This window comes from Aptenodytes patagonicus, chromosome 7, assembly GCF_965638725.1.
Source record: "Aptenodytes patagonicus chromosome 7, bAptPat1.pri.cur, whole genome shotgun sequence".
Classification (NCBI taxonomy): domain Eukaryota; kingdom Metazoa; phylum Chordata; class Aves; order Sphenisciformes; family Spheniscidae; genus Aptenodytes; species Aptenodytes patagonicus.
Window position 1 is genome coordinate 10,511,466 of NC_134955.1, and position 17,448 is coordinate 10,528,913.

At 39.1% G+C, this 17,448-nt stretch overlaps 2 protein-coding genes across 16 annotated transcripts in view; one reads left to right on the forward strand and one right to left on the reverse strand.

Moving 5' to 3' along the window:
* Window positions 1-1,759: 1,759 nt before the first annotated feature.
* Window positions 1,760-17,448, forward strand: part of PPFIBP2 (PPFIB scaffold protein 2) — a 110,041-nt gene continuing 94,352 nt past the window's right edge. For 4 of the 15 annotated variants that reach the window (XM_076343906.1, XM_076343914.1, XM_076343912.1 and 1 more), the window contains exon 1: window positions 1,761-1,870. The gene's annotated coding sequence lies outside the window, so the exon portion shown is untranslated. Of the gene's footprint in view, window positions 1,871-2,007; window positions 2,089-2,113; window positions 2,280-13,140; window positions 13,244-17,448 lie in introns of those variants that run through there. The other 11 variants (XM_076343913.1, XM_076343915.1, XM_076343916.1 and 8 more) reach the window with 7 other exon arrangements.
* CYB5R2 (cytochrome b5 reductase 2) overlaps window positions 9,833-17,448 on the reverse strand; it is a 117,694-nt gene continuing 110,078 nt past the window's right edge. Inside the window, exon 11 of the mRNA XM_076343932.1 lies at window positions 9,833-9,887. The gene's annotated coding sequence lies outside the window, so the exon portion shown is untranslated. The remainder of the gene's footprint in view (window positions 9,888-17,448) is intronic.

Below are 17,448 nucleotides of genomic sequence, written 5' to 3' on the forward strand. Positions count from 1 at the left end.
CATTACAATTTTGACCACCACTCTGTGTGGCTTATTTAAGATGACTACCTCAAAGCTGAGAGGAAAGACAAGAAAAATTCAAAAGCAAGCCAAATTAATACACAGTCTGTGGATTCTTGCCAGTTTTAATTATTCTTTAGCATGTTCAGAGATGTTTCAAAGGCGTTCTACTTCACTTCCCATTTTCTCCCTCTCCCACCTTAGGCATGTTTGCTCTGTAAGTGAGGTCCAATTCTTTATCTGGAATATCTGGTATGTGATTCATGGTCTTGGTCTCATGCATAAGCTTAAAAGAAAACTGAAATCATACGTAACTCTTTACAAGGTCAGAGAGTGCATCAGTTGGTAACAGGAAACAAAATGTTTCAACATTTCAAATACAGTAAAAGCTTACACTAGGGAAAAGGAAAGTCTAAAACTGAGGACAATTATTGTAAGTAATAGAATTACATTAAAACATCATGCATATTAAGCATGCTTAGGCTATTTAGATGGAAGTCAACATCATCGCAGAGGGAAGACAGCAAACAGTGGTGGTTGAAATACAACCACTCCACGAACAGCGAAAAGTGTGTGTTAATTACATCCTCCGTGTTACAAGTACTCGAAACTCCCTGCTAAATGCTTGCTGTTGTTTAGCCAACTCCCTAGAAAACTGACATAATCATAAGTCCTCAGCACATGCATGCTGTGAAAGAGCTGTGTCAGTATCACACGTGTGGGATGACCTGTTTGAGTAAAAACAAGACAACAGAAACCCTTATCAGATTTTGGATCAGCAAGGCACTCAAAGTGACCAGTAAACTCCCAGTGACCAAAACCTGCAGCACTTTTCGTATTTCTAGAAGTAATCCTGGAATCTCTACAGACAGAAGAAAAACCTACACCTTTTGAGTGTGAGTCTTTGTTTTATGTGTTTGCTTCCTTGGAGACTTCCAAGGCGGGGGGGAGGGGCAAGTTGTCCAAACCCTTCCCTTCACACTGAAATTTACTTAAGGTCTGACAATACCCAGTTTCCATCTCTGCAATGAGGCGATGGGAAAGGCTCCCGTGGAGCCACGGTCTAGAAGGCTGCAGCTCGGACAGCCAGACCTCGCCAGTTCCTGCAGGGAACATCGCGGCTGCAGAAACTGAGGTACTGCAAGGCAGGAGAGGTCATGAGGCGCCAGCCAGGAACCCACTAGAAACCATGAAAAAGGATTTGCCTCCTCTGCCCGTCCTGTCAGGGACAGGGCCATGCTCCGTAGCCAGGAGCCTTGGCGCAGCCTTGATTTTACACTGACATGAGGGGTAGGTGGTGGGTGTCGAGCATTTTTATGCCGCTACAGGTGCGCACACCTACGCTGAGGCGCTGCTGCGCGAGCCCTGACGGCGCTGTGAGGAAGCGGGGGTACGCACCTGCCTTGCCAGCCCCACTGCTCCCTGCCTGGGCTCTGCGGGACACGTCTTTGCGCGGGCCAGACCTACCGCGGGTGTCCCGAAGCGCCCCGTGAGCTCCTGTCGGGCCCAACGCGCGGCGAGGAGGCGCCAAGGAGGCGCCAAGGCGGCTCCGGCCCCCGCCGGGGGGCCCCGCGGGGCCGCGCTAACGGCTGCCGCGCGGCGGCCGCGGCCCCTTCGCACCTGCCCGCGCGAGGGCGGGTTCAGGAGCGCCGCGCGCCCGCCCCGCAGCTCGCTGTCACGTGGGGCTGCGGCCGCCGCCGGTCCCGTCTCCGCAGCCAATGGCGCGGGGGCCGAGCGCGCCGCGTCCCTCGTGCGCGTGAGGGGAGTTGGGGGCGCGCGCCAACCGCCGGCCGCCGTGTGGCGCACCTGGCGCCGCGGAGGGGGCGAGGGCGGCCGGGAGCGGAGCCCGGGAGGCGCTGCCGCCGCGCAGGTCGGTACCCGCGGGCGGGCGGTGCGAGCCGGGGGCGGGCTGCGTGGGAGGGTGCTCGGTGGAAGGGTCCTGCCTCAGCGGGGAGGGTTTGCGCCGCTACCCGGGCGTTTCGGGTGTCCCCTCGGCGCGGGCTCGGCGGTGAGGTGGCGGGGCGCTGGGCCGAGTTGTCCCGAGGCGCCGCGGCGGTTCGGTCGAGGGCACCGTCGGGCAGGAGGCAGGTCAGCGGGGAACGCAGGCTCCGGGCGGTTTCTGGGGCGCTTCGGTCGTTTTTTAAAAGGGGATCCTTCACGAATCCTGCTGCGGATGTGACTACAATGCCCATTGCTTCTCCTTTTTAAATACTTTGCCCTTGCTGCGAGAGTTAAGGACTCCATGCTGTTGAGAAGACTTTTAAATAGACGCGGCTCCTGTAAGTTAAATATTTATTCTCACAGTGAGCAAAGCTTTGAGACTTGACTTCAACTAGCAGTTCAGTAAATAAACCGTTTTATTGACATAGAACAGTCGATTCAGAAACTCTCCTGTCAGTAATGATATCCAGTTGCAAGCCGAGTTCTCTAAAGTGGAAGTGAGGTGTGCTTCCCCCCCGCCCCAGTCTGTAACTGAAAATTAATTAAGAAAAGAGTTATGTGGGGGAAATCAGATAGTTAAAAGGATGTTCAGAAAAGAACAGCTGGAAGATTAAATTGGCTATTATGGGCTGTTTTACCAGTACAGAGATAAGGGAGGTAAGAGTATGAGGAGATGTCAAGTGATCTCCAGTTTCATCGTTCAGCACTCATGTTATCGTGCTACTATGATAAAAATACCTCCCCCTTAAAATTTACAAGCAGGATAAGGAATCACGCCACTTTGTGTATGATCATTTGTTCAGTTTTGCTTGGGGCAAAATGAGATGTTAAGTATTAATTTGGTAGGTCAGTAACTGTGGATCTGACTGTATATAGGTGACATGCAATGTGTGCTTTTGAAGATTTGCATGTACAACACATTGTATTTCCATAGTCATAAAGGTCTTCTACAATTTCAGATTTTTAATTGTAGGGTTTTGGCAGGAGGAGGAACAGTGAGGGGCGTTTTTCTGTGGGTTTTTTGTTGTGGTGTTTTTTTTTTTTTTAAACAGGAATATGTGAACAGGTGCATGAATGGTGTCATTCTGAAACTTGTATGGAAATGTGGAAAGAGTAGATGGGAGAACAAAGAAGGCTGAATTTAGCTTTCCAGGTTTATTGATTTATTTTGCTTGTGTTCCTGACTTTGACTTGGATCTGCTGTATGAACTTAGCTAAAACCAATAAATCTTTACGCTTCCTTGTATCTTCCTAATGGAGAAATGCTTGGAGTAGAACTCACTATACCAGGAGAGTGAAAGGACAAATTGGGACAAACCTAAGAAAATATGGGTTGTTTTTAAATTATATGGCTTTACCCTCCATTTGCTGATAGTTCCAGTTGGAAGCAATTGTAAGGGCCTCTTGAGCCTAAAGGAAACCCAGTGTAAGTTAGAGCAGAAGGAGAACTCAAAAGAACCGTAGGTTTGTCTTCAGGACAAGTATAGCTTGGTACCAGAATATGAGGAAAAAATAATATATTAAAAAAATTATAATATAATTTGTAATATATAAAATAATTTCAAGTCCCCAATAACAAGACTTAAGCTGAGGGATAGCTCAAGACTAATCTTGCCACTGACTGCTGATATTTATATCTGTTGTAGACACACATGATATGCCTGTAACTGTTTCAAACTAATGTTAGCATCGCTTTTGAAAACTTAAATGCTTTATTTACCTAAGCCAGGTAATAATCAAGTGTCTTGGCAAAACACATAGCAGTTTATCTATCATACTTCTGGGACTCTGCCCTATGAAAAGTGCCAAATTAAAGGGAGGGGGCAGAAACTGATTAATCTGTGTGGCTGAAGCATGGTAGGAATTGGGCTGGGAGCATTGTTCCGTGTTCCCTTGCTGCTTTCATCTCCTGTCCCAGGAAGTTGAGGAATTAGAGGAATGGTGGCAGAGGGCACTGCTGCTACCATCTTGATTTCATTCCAGCAACCCCATCCATATGAGGACTATGCTAGAAGCAGGGAGGACAGGAAGGAAGTAGGGCAGGAATAAGTAGAGATGGGATAATAAGCACTATCCTCCCCTCACTCCTGCTGTATCTGATCTCACTTCATCTTTGTTAATGTGGTACCAGCAGTGTGGAAATGTGATGGGGGGTGGGGTGTGTTTGTAAACAAAGAGAGGCTACATCATGTAGGCATAGACTAGAGAAGTGCTTTCTGGGTTCTTGAATCAATTCTCCCTGCTTCCTCCGTCATGCTTCTGTTACACTGAGTCTCTCTGTTACCCTAGACTGTCTGTGCAGGCTCTAAGGTAGCATAATGTGACTTAATGTGGTAGAGTGTGTTTGAATGGAGGATGGGAAGAAAACAGATGGAAAAGAGTAAGTGAAGACCTTAAGAATCACCTTTCCTGAACACTTTGATAGGGTCAGCAAACAAGGGGGAAAGGCAGAGGGAGAATGTGCTATGAGTGCAAAACACGGGAAAATGAAAAAGAACAAAAGATAATGACCCACCTCTTTTTTTTTTTCCATGTGCAGCTCTGCTTCTAGCCCTCACTTACCTAACTTGTTTCCTGTTTGCCTCTTTCTGGTCTCTCTCTCTTCAAAACAAACAAACAAACTCCCACAAAAACCTATAAAGCACTTATCCCTAGACACTACTTTCACTCTTTATTATACTATTCAGAGACAGACCAGAAACTTAGTTCATTTTCCCCACAGTTAGGGATTTGTTTTGAGCCTTTCAGCTCAAACAAATGAGGGCCTTGACCTGGTAAGATTAGCAAAAGACTATGCTCATACAGGTAATGCAGAGCCTCAGTGTGGCTTTGCTAGTTAGCAAAAAATCCACCTTCCCCCTTCCCCCCCTCCCCAAAAAAAAGATATTTACAGGAATAGGATGCAACCATCTTCTTACTTTAGATGTCCATAGGATGATTCAGAGGATTTAGTGTTTATCAAAGCAGAGAAGTGATGCATAAGGAAATGTGTTTTGTGATAATGATCACTCAGTATAGATGCAAACATGTTATCATTTAACGTACTGGACCAAGAAGGCTTTTCTGCATTTTCCAGCAATACCTAGTAGTATAGAAATAGTAATGCAACAGAAGACGACGTTGTTTAGGGCAGTAGATGAGACCCTTCAGAAGTCACTTTTCTGTTAGTGAAGTTGAATCATTCAAATCTGTGGTTTATCATCTGTTTATCATCTCAGTTTGCCACCTCATCCTCAGAGTTCAGTGAATTCAGCTTCTTAAGGTACAATCTTGAAATTCTCATAAGCTACTGAATAAAGTTTAGCCAGCAATGGCTGCCCTCAGAGGCACACTTGATCGTTTAACAGAGTTCAGTAGATGTGTATGAAATCATTTCGCTTCAGTAACTTGATCCCTCAAAAATTGGAAAGTTTAAGCCGTGAGCTATTTTAAATTCTCTAAATTTTCCCATTTTCTCTTGTCTATTCTGTGCTATCGACTCACCTGTTACTTTGAAGAGCTGAAGAAACCAAGATTCCCACCTTTGGACAATCTGTTCTTTAACTTGGTCTAAGCACCAGCTCTGAGGTGATAACATCTTTGATAAACTGTGACAGCTTGAATTTCTGCCACCCTTTTACAGTATTTTATAGTTGTTCTTCTCTTAAATAGATGCACGTTAAGCAACAAAATAAAGGTACTTCTTTTGTAGCTAGATGCCTCTGCCTATAAGTTTTAGCACAATATTTTTATTTCAAATCTCTTGTGACCTTGTAACATTACAGTTACCTCTTTTGTTTCCCTGCATCTTCATGTGTTTATTTGCTATAAAACCATTTCCCAATAGCACTTTGCTCTTATTTGGCAATTCATTGATGCAAAGAACAAATAAGTTAAATTACAAAGATAATTCCTTTCTGAAAGAAACATAAAAAGTAAACCCTAATGGCACTGTTGCCAGTCTAGGTCAATTTGTGGATTTTATGTTTATACTGTGCATCTGCCAAGTTACAATGTAGTGGTTTAAAGGACTGTAAGCATGACCTGGATTTTAAACTCTAATTTGATAACCTGTAAAGCAAGATTGTTATGAATATTGTGTAGCTTACTAGTATGTCTGGAAGACCTGTAACCCAAAGCTGCTGAGGGGAAAGAGCTGCATATTCAGCTACATACTGATCAAAGAGGAAAATTTAGTATCTTCACAGGCATAAGATAGGACATCATTTCTCTGCCAGATGATCAAAAAACTAACAGGGAGCCATCAGTGTTTCTCTCAACTCTGTGCACGTGATATATAAAATATATTCTTATATTTATTTTATATCCACATAAAAATGTGTGTTCATCTGTTTAGCTGAATTTTCCAGGTAAAACCTGAAGTAACTGAAGATAAAAGTTGAGAATTGAATACAGGGAAAAACAGAGTGCTTTGTGGTTCAGAGAGCAGAAAAGATAAGAAACCTGATGGTGACCAGATAGTATGCGGCAGACAACATGCCTGCAATGGTAAATGATGGATCTGACTTCCAAAAAGTTGCAATGACAGAGCGTGAACTGCTGATTGTAGGAGAGGTCTTTTGCATATCACCCAAGGACATGGTGCTAAGCTGATGATGGTTTCCTGAAGCAGATGTGAATTTGGAGAAAACGAATCAGGCCTGCTGATCTTCCTTCAGCAAAATCTTGAATTAGGCTGGAGGGGTGAAATAAGACTGAATGCTCAAAGTCAAGACATGCTGAATGGAAGAAGACAGGTCCAAAGTCTGGTTCTTACAAGTGTTGCTTATCAAATGCTGACTTTGAGTCTTGTTTTCATTACAGCAACGATGTAACATGTATGAATATTCATAGAAAATGATTCACTTGTTGGCTATGTCTTCTTACTCTTTAAGATCAGCAGATTGTATGCCAGTTAAAGTAATTACTAAAGATAAATCTAAGCTGCTGAATTCTAATCTGGATTTCAAGCACTGACAGTACGGGAACTGCTGTTTTACTTGATCGTCTTCTGAAAACAAGTCTGGTTGGTCTCCACATTCAGAGGTGACTTAGCTGGAGATGCGTTCTTGTTTCTGTCTGTATTGTGACTTAGCTGGGGATGCCTTCTTGTTTCTGTCTGTACTGCTCATACAAAGAAGTCATCTTGTTTCCAATTTGCACTATTTTCAACCCAAAGTTTATTTCAGAAGCCTTAGTTTGACGGGGGAAATATTTGCCAAGTGTCTCGAGTATAGTGAATCATATTTTTATCCCACTACAATACAGTGCAGATGGTAGCATCTGCTTTAATAACGTGTAGTCAGAACATCTTATTCTAATGACATTGCAGTAAGATTTATGAATGTGTTTCTGTGAAGATGATAAACTAATGCATGTAATCCAGTCAGCTCCTAAACGGAAGTATTTTCATGTTTTACTCCAGAGAAGAAAATTTCTCTAGCAAAGACCTTGGGGAGGTAAATCCGATATTTTAAATAGATAGAAAACCAGCACAAACTATCCTGGGAAGCAAAGTTTTTGCATTTCACCTGGATGGTATTTGCTGTGTGCAGTATTAGACAGGGGATGTATTAAGATCTTCTTCCATAAGACTCCTCTGTCTTTTACTTAAAATGTTCTATCATTCTGTAGTTCATGATGAAATTTCTGTTAAATCACCTTTGTCCTATACATTCAGTGCCTTGGTGACATTCCAGCCAATGTTAACCTACATACTAATAAAAACAAGCTCTTAGGAATTGAAGTAGGTGATCCGAAGAGATGCCTTCCAACCTCAACTATTCTGTGACTTAATTATTCTGTGATAACATTCCCGTATGCTTCATAAAACTATTCTCATTAGGTTTAAGTGCAGGTCTTCACAATGCAGTTAACATAAGCTCTTACCTGAAATTTAGTATTAATTCCATTCCTTTTTTTCATGTGGAAAACCTTTTTTTTAAAGTTTTTATGCCCAACCTAAGGTATGAAGCTGTGCTTTGGTTTATTTATGATTGTAATCTCTCTACATACTTTGCAGTGAGGGTACAAGTGAGAAATCACATAATCATGGGTCTTCTTCCAGTGGTCTTACCATCACTCCCTAACCAGTTTCACTTGCAGACTTATGGTCACCCAGCAGACCAGGAGAAAAAATGGCAAAAGAAGTCACTGGATCTTGAGATGTGTTCAGAACATGCATTAACAACTTCAGAAACCGTGAGACTGTAGGAAATGTGGTAATAGCTTCAACCCAGATACTCGGACATGGACCCCAGCTACCCTGTTAACTATGCATTAAATGTACTTACTACTAAAAAAACCCAAACAACAAAACAAAAAAACACCACCATCCCAAACAAACAAAAAAACCTCCTCTAGCTGAACTTAAGGTACATTTATGCAAGTGCTATGTAAGCGTATATACATAGATAAGTAAAGCGTTTGTTGTAAGCTCTTTTGTAATACATAAATAATTGTTTCAAGAAGGGAAGAAGAACAAATCTTAAAATTCAGAGCTACTTATATGGACCAGAAACACAGACTGGTTGTAAAATATCAATAAAAGTAGGATATGTAATTCTCTTAAAGAATGTGTTCATTACATCTGAAAAAAATCAAAATGAGTCAAGTGAATAGTTTTCTTTTCTTGAAAGTAGTCTTCTGTAATGAAAAGTATATATACAAAGTATTTTAGTGTTAGTACAGATTATATTAAACCTGAAAATCTCAGTCATAAACATTATAAATGATTAGTTAAATATTTCTTGAATAAAATGTTCTTCAACGTAGGAAGCTGAATGTATCCAAAGTAGTAATTTTATCTGAAACTGAAAAGAGCAATTTATGGTCTGATCTGGCAAACTTCATATGTACAATGGGAAAATCATATTAGAACCTTTTGTTACTAGAAGAAAGGAGAGTTGTTGCACAAGCTTTTGTGCAAGAAAAAGATCTGTTCTGCCTGCTTTGCAGAACGTACTGTAGCGTTGTGAAAAACACTTAATAGTCCACAATAGTTACCTATACTTTGTCCAGTGCATGCAACGTTTCATAATAGTTGTAGATTAGGCTAAGGATTAGAAAACTGTTGCAAGAATTGTAGTCCAAATCTGTTTTGCTTTGATTGTATTCTCCATTTTAAGTAGGAAATTTGGTAGCATCTTCAGTTTTGTCTGTAGGTTGTGAAGCCCAGCTGGTTCTCATTTCACATAAACTACTTGCAAAAGGGTGGACTGTAGAAGACTGCTTTTTTTTTTTTTTTTTTTAACATGGGGAGAGGAGTTTGTGTTGAGAGTAAATGATTTGGTACAAAGAGAATTCATGCTCTAGAATGAATTTAGTTTGGATTCACCAGTCATTTGTAGCTTTTTATTTAATCAAAGCTTCTGATTATCCAGGGACTAATTGCGAAGAATGGGACTAGCAGCTGCTCACTTCCTTTGGAAAGCCAGATTTGGGTACTTAGAAGCAGAGGTTCCAAATTAGTTGAGACTGATAAAACTGCTATGCTAGGCAGCTTGCCTAGTTTGCCAGGCAGTATGCCTGTAAATACCATTTTACAGTGAATGTATTTTATTTGCTTTTCTTAGCTAACAAACAGTACTGTTTCTGTCATGGAGCAAAACTATCCCTTATCACTAAGGACTAATAGAGAAGAAACAATTTCCTCATGACAGAGTAGTATTTCAGTGTTTGTTAACATGACCATATTTTTCTTTTCAAGTAGGAAAAGACTGGATATATATTTTTTCGGAATTAATAAAACTGTCTAGAATATTTCCACTTGGAATTTTTGAAGACCACTGAAACACAGGGGACTAAATCTCTCTTATATATAATAGCAAATCAAATTTTACTTACAAATTCAGTATGAAAGTATGAAGATGTCATGATCACTGATATGGGAGCAGACTTTGATCCATTTTCTGGAAAATGAAATAAACTGAAGAAACTGACAGTGAACTCTGATTCCCTTTTCTCTCCTGAAATAGAAGAAAAACTTAATTAATTTCATCCAATAGACAGTCATTTGAATAGTTCAATCATTTTTCTATTGTTTTTTTAATTTTGATTTTTATGCACTGTCACTTGGCCCCAGATGCATGAAACTTCTGAGACATTTTTCATAAAGACAAATCAGCTGGTAGCTGGTAGCGATTAAAAGACTTTGCAAGTCATTAGCCTGAAATCATTTCATTTTGTGGCTGTTTTAATAAACAGGTCCAATAAAGGCATTGTTATCAAACAGTAAAATACATGATTAAGTTATTACCTCAGGAAACTGCATAGGTTTATTCACAATCAGACCAAATATGAGTAGTAAGCCTTTCAAACAGTTCTAAAAAGCTGCTCTGAGTCTCACCATGAAATACTCTGAAGTAAGACAGGATGTGTAAAAGCCTGACGCTCAGTATCCCCTCAGGTGTCGTTGCTGTTTGGGACTGACTGTGCTTTAGGACTTCCAGCCTTGCTATAACGACTCTCAGGCCCTTTAAAGTAATGTAAAAATTCTGTTTCATTTGTCTTCTGTGTCAGTACAAAGGTGTCTAACCCATTTATTTCAGAGCCAGTAAAATTTGAATAACTTTGTAACAATATATTGCTTCAGGTACTGTTATACTCTAGCATTTGCAGTAACGACTGCAATTTTTCTGTTTATTTCAATCATATGAAAGAGTTTTTCTTTGGACTTGAAGTAACACATAGTAGCACAAATTTTAGGCTACAGGGGTTTTTTTTGGCAATGCTTTTGGGTCATTGTTCATGTTCAAGCAGTTAATTAAAATACTTATCTGGAAATGAATCTAGAGAAATCCTATGTATGTTCATTATAATGGTTTAACTTATAATTTTTTTTCATGCCCTAAAAGTAATGGGGATTCACTATTAAAAGAGGACAAAAGTGATCCTTTATATGTACCCCATTGATGAATTATACTGACAGCATCCTGAACTTCAGATGTAAATATGTATGTAAAAACCAGAAGAATACTGAGTTTATGAATGGGTCTGTTTCTAGGTCCAGTTCTTGCATTCAGTTTGTGTTGAGAAAGGCATTTTTTAATTTGCAAAACTTCCAAAAGTTTTGTGTAAGCCAAAATGACTAAACTGGAATATGGTAGCTTTGGAGGCTCATACATGGAACAAGTTTTACTGAGCAATTAGTCTCTTTCTGGAAATTATGTATACTTTTTAAGTTTTGCAAATTCAAAATAGGCATTCTGATGCATGGAACTGTGGCTGTGCATTTTCTTATCTCTTTCTTAGTCCTACATATCATGTATATTTAGAAGGAGAAATTTAAATTGATTTGACTTACCCTTGATAGCATGATTTGACACAGAAACTTGTTCATTTTACATTTGTATAGAACTGAGAATAAATGCCTTGAAATGGTTGGCAGACACGGCATGATGGGCTTTGTGGTTGGTAAGAACTTGAGAATGCCTAGCATGGTTGATAATAGAAGGTGCTATATGTAACAGTAGACTTCCAGGATCTCTTTTGTATCCTGTGCCATCGGATGTATCTACTTTATGGAAGCAGCATGCTGGGCACTTCAGAACTCTTTTGTAAGCCTGTAAAAAGTTTGCACCAAATACTCAAAACTGGATAAAGTTACCTGAAACTTGTTTCAGTTGTAGTGATAGAGTGGAAACAGTAACAGCATGCATAGGTGAATGTGAAATAGAAAACCTGAGCTCTTGAGTGGGTTTTCAGTGTGGTGATTCTGTTAAGATCCTTTGCTAGGTGAACATGTTTTTCTGTGAGCAAACACAGCTCTTCCATAGACTAGGTCATTGAGAAGACCTATATATCTAGTCACACGTTCATTATGGGCTGCTTTGTGTTCCCTTTAAAGTCAGCTCCTGGTTTCAGTGGGTGCTTAATCTGTCTCTAGTCATCGTGGTATTTGCTTTTCTTCTAGGGTCCACTGGAAAAACAAGAATAAAGGATGTCGCATTTTTCTTCCCACTTGTAATAATGTTTCTTCGGCTGGGAGATATTACAAGTTTCTCTCACCTATGTGATTCTTAAAAATATTAAATGTTGCTTTTGGATGTCAAGTTACTGTTGTGTCTGTCTTGCAACATTGCCTCTCTGTATAATGCTTTTTCTCATAATTATAAAATTATGTTAATCCATTAAGTATAGAAAGTAAATATGATAGGAGAATATATCATTCTCTGATTTAGAAATCAGCTGTGGCACAATGTTTGATACAGCTACTTCCTTACTTGTTGGCCAGTTCTGCAAGGAGTCAGATGTCCCATATTCTGAATAACGGAGGAGCAAAATCAACAAAATGTGTCATTTTAGATCAGGATTTAACTTGCCATGGAGAATTTTTGCCTCTTGGTTATACCTATTCTTTTAGGCAAAGAAAGAGAAAAGCTTGAAGACAGCTTTTTCCAAAGATATTTTCATTAATCTTCAGGAAGCAATCAATATAAGAATGTTTTGTTTATAAGCATAGGCATTAAACTGACACAGCTGTTAAAATTTATATTTTCGTTGATGTGATGAGTAATGTGGGATATGGTGCTTTTCACAGTGATCCATTTGTTGTTCCTATTTTAATGCTTTTAATCTAAGCAGATTCACTTATGTTGAATTTGCTGTTTCTAGCAGAAGTATATTTTTCCTTTCTTTGTTTCCCATGGACACTTTCCTCAAAATAGCTACTGAAGCTTAAATTTATACAGAAGTACTTGATACTGTCAGTTCCCTTTAGTGTGAATTCAGCACATTTGTGTTCACAGATGCAGGGTGGGTCATATTAAACCAGCCTAGCGATGTTTCCAGTTATTTATAAATTGCTGTACAAAATGTGTCAGAGGGAAAAATACTAATATGAAATTAAATTTTACAAAGTCAAAAAAGCTGTCTGTTTAGTATTTGTTTTTAAGCCTTATGTCTAAAGCTGAGTTTAGACTTCACAAAAGTCTTCATATCACATTAATAAAGTTGAGGCAAATTCAGGACAGAGCTTTATAACCTGAGTAACCCAAGAGTAGATCATTTTGTAATGAGAAATACTCATAAGAAATATCTCTCTTAGTTGTGTCTATGTTGGACTGTTTCTCTCTGTAGTCTAACCCAGACCTCAGCTTTTTACCTTAGAAATCTTGTGGATGAAAATTGTCTCTTCTGATGGCAGGAAATCAGTTTTCTAGCTTGTTAACCCTCCTCTTTGTTCTGAGGTTCTGTTGCAGAAAAACAGATCTTGAGTATCTCAGTGTCCACTGGTGCCAATTCCTCTACCAATCCTCACCTACTTTAGTGTCTGTCCATTTTAAGGAACACTTCGTGCTCTCCACTCTTCTAATCCTCTGAAGTGAGTTATTTCTGTAAAGATTTATTGCTTTTACTCGGCAATGTGGAAACATTCACATATTCACCTATGTCATCATGTATTTCTTTTGTGGCCTTTTTCTAAAGGTCAGAAATACCCTGCAACTTGAATGCTACATGTAGCCTTGGTCATCTCATCTCAACAACACTACAATAAAACAAGAAAAATATCTAGAGGAGCAGCAAGTGTGTTGAAAAGTATGGATTGGGTTTACTCTGAGGGGAGACTTGCAGGATAGCGACTCTTCAGTTAGACAGGGATGATGTAGGGGAGAAAGGAGAATAGGACTGGTAAGATAGTGGCATAAAAAAAGTGAGCAGTGATTAACCACTGTTTTGTTTTTTTCTGTAAAGTCAGAGCATTCACTGAAAAATTATACAAAATGGTTTTGAAAATAAATCAGATAAAGATACAGGGGGTAGGTCCTTCAACATCTATGAAACATGATGGTTCCTACCCAGTCTGTGTTTCATAAAGCCTCATGCTTGCTGATTATTGGGAAAGAGAGAGCAGGAGACTGATCACTATGCATCTGTGTTGCACCAAACATCATTAGAGACAGAGCACTGGGCCAGACAGACATTTAGTCTGAAAAAGCATGACTGTTCTTATGGTGTCATAAGAGTTCCAAAAATACATAGCTGTTTTCTGCCTCTGAGTCATATGAATTTGATGGATACCTGTCTTGATTACACTCCAGGCAATAATAAATAGAAGTCGAGGCACTAGGACCAAGGACTGTATGGATTCTAAAAACTCAGCCAGTTGGCTGAGGAGTGTTTGCTCTTTGTTGGCAAAGCAGCTGCTTTTTACAATGATCCTCTGTATACATCAAGGAACTGAAGAAAATGGACACTGTGAGCAGATTTGAGAACTGGACCTCCTTACATTAATTTGAGATATCAGATCTTCTGGCCCTATGCTAGCACTGGCCTCTTTCAATGAAACATCTGTGTTTTCAGACTAATATTCCAAATGGTACCTGCATAAGTTAATGCAAAATCTCTGTTTCACAGTGCTTATATACACTTCTGTATCCCTAGTGGGATTTATACACATGTACTTAATAGATTAATTAATTAAGTTATTAGTAGTGCTTGCTCTGCTGAGTTGGTTCTATACCAACTTAATGGGAAAGAAGAATGATTTCCATTTACAAAACTTACTGAAATGCAGAAAGGCAAACAAAAATTGAACACTAGGATTTTCCGTAAGGGACTGGCCTGATTGTCAGTTGTGGGCCAGGCTGTGAAGCCTTTGTTTCAGGGAGATTTGAAAAAGCCTGAGAACTATTTATGAACCATAAGAAATGTTATTCCTAATTCTCAAATTTTAAAGAATGTTTTTTCCAGCAGTATAGTTTGTCTAGATTTTTAGGATTTTTATAGATGATAGCTTTGAATACTTTTGTCAATCATATATACCTAATCTCTCTCAATTTCTTTCAAGATCTTGTCCTCTGTTTTACTCTAGCGCAGAGTTCATTCATGCATGAATTCTGTGTTTACTTTTATTACCATTTCTCAGCTTTCAATTTACTGGAGCATTAATTTACTTTCACAGGATCATTCATTATATCATTTCTCAGCTTAAGTTTTTCAAGTCTTGCATGTTTTTGTTTGGGTTTTTTTTTTTTGAGGGGGGGAGGGGAGCGGGGGGGGCAGGGAGGGATGCAGTTTCCCAGGCATTGGATATGGAGTTAAGTAACTTAGAAGACCTAGTTGAAATGTTGACCTTCATGGAAGAAAGTTTGAAGCTGTGACCTTGAGGCCAGTGAATACCTGAGATTAGAAGGGAAAGAAAAAAACATAGTTTATTTTAAATGTCAGAATTTTGGGGGTCTAATTCTTCTTAATTGAATACTTTTATAACTAAATGTGAACTGTAGTACCACACCTGACTTTTGTATGCCATTCATCTTTGCATATATTTTAAGACCAGAAATGTTTACAGTTTGGTTCAGAAACTTTCCTCTCATGTATTTTACCAGGTAATGCTTTATTCAGTTGAAGTTTAAATCCAAAGAATTTATTCATTGTGGGTTTTTTGAAATTTTAACTATGAGAAATTGGAACTAGTTAGATGACAACTGAACTAAAATAATTAGGGTGGGTTTTTTCACTTAATGCAATAATAAATAATGCAATTTTGCTTTTAAGATTTGCAAAGTCGGAAGCTACAACATTTCCCTTTATACTGTGTATAACAGAGAGAAAACTTAAAATATCTGATAACAATTTAAAATTAAATTATGAAGTGCTTTTTTAAGCTGTTATGTACAATGTTTAAAACAACACTGAAGGAATGAAGGGCTTTCTACAGTTGATAGAACTGCTATAGAGAGGAGCTGAAGAAACCTCACTTTGCACATGCCATTCTGTCAGCGTCAGCTTTTATATGCAAGGATGAGACTTTGTACAAACATGAGTCAGGAAATTTGGTTATGGTACCAATAGCAACTGTAACTTAATATCCATGAGTCCTGTGGAGGAGTTACTGTGAGGTGATTTGTGTTCTTAAAGCATCATAAAGTATCAGTCAGATCACTTAGTATATTTTTAAGGGTGCTTTCTTTTTTCCTTTCCCCTCCCTCCCCCCAAAATTGAAATTCAGACTCGTATTAGCAAACTTAATGGGTTTATTTTTGAAAACAGATGTTTGGCTTTGACTTTGCTACTTCATAATGCAGTAAATATAACTACATTCAGTTCCCTTCATATCTTAAATCAAATTATTTAGTATAATATTTTTAAAAGCAGCATACTTCTTACTGCTTGTCACTCTAACTTTTATCAGCAGCACACAAACGTGGTGGTTTTACAGTGCCAGGATAATACCCAGCTGCCTGCATAAGTTAGTTTAGCTTATTTAGTTAATGAACTTAGTTAGCTCATTTTCATCATGGAGGTATTGTGCTAGTACTGTGCTTCACCTAAGGATGTCCCTTCATATAAGGACTCCCAGCAATATGTTGACTAGAGACTTTACCAGTTCTTCTACCATCTACCTGAAATAGTTCAGTATCAGGTCTTGATTCAACTTTGGCTAATCTATATTTCTCTTTAGAGCTTCCGCCTCACCCTTAGTATGGACCCTTTACACTTTCTAGCTGAAAATAATATTATTTTTTTTAATTCCCATTCTAGTTATTCTTAAAAAACCCTCTATAGTCTTGTTTTTATTTATTACATAAAGGGTAATCGAAGAAGGAAGGGTTCTGTTTACCCGTCTGCCTATTCCAATGAAGCATCTGAAGGGGAAATACAGACACTACTTGCTCTATTAACAAATAAATTAAATTTAAGCTATAATCAGATGAACCAGATTTCTGGCTGGATAGTCCTGGAGGATGCTGTATAAGTAGTGTTCCTTGGGCAGTCATTCTAGTGATCATCAGAAATTCTTCTGTTTCCAGCAGCTGTGCATGGTTATTTAGGACTAAGGATTAACTTTAATTAGAGAGGTATGCCAGGTTCTAAAAGGCCAGGATCCAAATACGTATTTATAACTTTTGTATTTGATGGTGTCCTGAGAACTACTGAGCCAGGTTGGAGAGATGAATCAGCAGTTGTGTTCCTGTGGGGTGACTGGATACAATACAGCATGTGGCTGGGGGAGAAGCAAGGTGGGAAATGGTGGGGGTGGAAATTGTGCACATTTCTTCATTCCAGCTCAGGAGTCATCTTGCAGCTGAAAAAAGCATGGAGGACTTCTGAAGCTTACCCAAGCCACTTGATATTTCATTATACCATTAAGTACAAAGCAATGTGATACTTGAATTTGAATCTTTAAATAGTTTACAAACATGTATTTATTCATCCCAGGAAAAAAAGGTGGTGGTAGTTAATTATGAGCTGTGTCTTCTAAATGTAAGAGGAATTTGTAGGTCACCCAAAGCATTGATATTAAGGCAAGATTTGGATTTCAAGAGTTCTTGTCAAAAACCACACCCCTCTCCATAACTGATAAAGTTGGCGACCTCATTATTAGGAGCAACCTTGGAAAAACATCTGACTTACGAGTTGCCTAAATGTTCACATTCTTATCTCTGGACAGCTGCTGGTTCAAGGCAGCCATGAAAGATTCAAATTTAATTAAGGCTTTTCATAATTCTGAAGAACATCTTGCTTACAGTGAATACGTCTGCTAAATATTATGTTCTTTTTGGACACAGTAAGCTATAGTTT